The sequence below is a fragment of the Chrysochloris asiatica genome, unplaced genomic scaffold (genome assembly GCF_000296735.1).
Source record: "Chrysochloris asiatica unplaced genomic scaffold, ChrAsi1.0 scaffold00149, whole genome shotgun sequence".
NCBI classification, from domain to species: domain Eukaryota; kingdom Metazoa; phylum Chordata; class Mammalia; order Afrosoricida; family Chrysochloridae; genus Chrysochloris; species Chrysochloris asiatica.
In genome coordinates, this window is record NW_006408667.1 from 43485 (window position 1) to 45758 (window position 2274).

The 2274-nt window shown below is 41.7% G+C and overlaps 1 pseudogene; it reads left to right on the forward strand.

Moving 5' to 3' along the window:
* The first annotated feature begins 238 nt into the window (after positions 1 to 238).
* LOC102810901 lies at positions 239 to 1627 on the forward strand (annotated as a pseudogene).
* Positions 1628 to 2274: the final 647 nt, after the last annotated feature.

Here is a 2274-nt window from a genome sequence, read left to right on the forward strand (position 1 = left end):
TAGCTGGGAACAAATGACTGAAACCCAAGTAAATTTGCAGTCAGAGCATCAACACAACAGAAGTAATCATAATAGAAATACTAATGAAGCTTAAAAAGAAATGCCCCAGCCATATGTTTTTTTCTTTAAACCAAAAGTAAAAGTAGCTTGATAAGATAGCATTAAGACTTTTTTTTCGCAATGGGTTTGCCACCAGAATACAGGTGTTGATGAAAACCATCGTAAAACCTAAACCAAAATGGGAAAGGAAACGGCCCATATCAACATTGTCATTATAGTACACGTAGACTCCGGCACGTCAACCACAGTTGGTCACCTGATCTACAAATGTGGTGGAATCGACAAAAGAACCATCGAAATTTTTGAGAAGGAAGCTGCTGAGATGGGGAAGGGCTCCTTCAAGTATGCCTGGGTCTTGGATAAACTGAAAGCTCAATGTGAGCGAGGCATCACCATTGATATCTCCCTGTGGAAATTTGAGACCATCAAGTACTATATGATCATGATTGATGCCCCAGAACACAGAGACTTTATCAAAAACAAGATTACAGGAACCTCGCAGACTGACTGCACTGTCCTGATTGTTGCTGCTGGTGTTGGAGAATTTGAAGCTGGTATCTCTAAGAATGGGCAGACCCATGAGCATGCCCTTCTGGCTTACACACTGGGTGTGAAATAGCTAATTGTTGGTGTTAATAAAATGGATTCCACTGAGCCACCCTAGAGCCAGAAGAGATATGAGGAAAATGTTAAGGAAGTCAGCACCTACATTAAGAAAATTGGCTACAACCCTGACACAGTAGCATTTGTGCCAATTTCTGGTAGGAATGGTGACAATATGCTTGAGCCAAGTGCTAACGTGTCTTGGTTTAAGGGATGGAAAGTCACCCGTAAGGACGGCAATGCCAATGGAACCAAATTGCTTGAAGCTCTGGATTGCATCCTGCCACCAAATCGTCCAACTAACAAGCCCCTGAATCTGCCTCTCCAGGAGGTCTACAAAATTGGTGATATTGGCACTGTCCCTATGGGCAGAGTGGAGACTGGTATTCTCAAACCAGGCATAGTGGTCACCTTTGCTCCCATCAAGGTTACCACTGAAATAAACTGTGTTGAAATGTACCATGAGGCTTTGAGTGAAGCTCTGCCTGGGTACAATGTAGTCTTCAATGTAAAGAGCATCTATGTCAAAGATGTTCATTGTGGCAACGTGGCTGGTGACAGCAAAAATGATCCACCAATGGAAGCAGCTGGCTTCACTGCACAGGTGATCATCCTGAGCCATGCAGGCCAAATCAGTGCTGGGTATGCACCTGTGCTGGATTGTCACACAGCTCACATTGCTTGCAAGTTTGCTGAGCTCAAGGAGAATATTGATCGCCAGTGTGGTAAGAAGCTAGAAGGTGGCCCCAAATTCTTGAAGTCTGGTGATGCTGCCATTGTTGACATGGTTACTGGCAAGCGTATGTGTGTTGAGAGCTTCTCAGACAACCCACCTTTGGGTCGTTTTGCTGTTCATGACATGAGACAGACTGTTGCTGTGGGTGTCATCAAGGCAGTGGACAAAAAGGCTGCTGGAGCTGGCAAAGTCACCAAGTCTGCTCAGAAAGCCCAGAAGGCTAAATGAATATTACCTTTAACACCTGCCACTCCAATCTTAGTCAGTGGTGGGAAAAACGGTCTCAGAACTGTTTGTCTCAATTGGCCACTTAAGTTTAATAGTAAGAGACTGGTTAATGATAACAATACATCGTAAAACCTTCGAAGGAAAGGACTGTTATGTGAACCATTTGTTTCTTTTTTTATGTGTGGCAGTTTTAAGTTATTAGTTTTAAAATCAGTACTTTTTAAATGGAAACAACTTGACCAAAAATTTGTCACAGAATTTTGAGACGCATTAAAACAAAGTTTAATGAGAGGGGGAAAAAAAGGACATGTAAGAGAAAGATGAGATTGCTGAGTTATAGAGACAGACCAAAACGAACAAAGATTGGAGAGAACTGTGCCATCAGCCTCTCTAAGGCAGAACATGTGACTAAATTAAGTAAAAAGTAGAACAAGGAGTGAAAGGGCATCAGGTAAAGTGCTGCATTATTTTCCTCTCCAGCTAGCTGTTAGCACATTTTAAATCAGCACTGTCAGATGGTAGTTCAAAATTTTACTATGAATCAATGTGGCATCTGTTTTATTTTCTTAGTCATATCATATATGTGCTAATTGATGGAATAAGTGAATTGTAGATGAACAGACTACATAGGGTATTGTTATATTGCA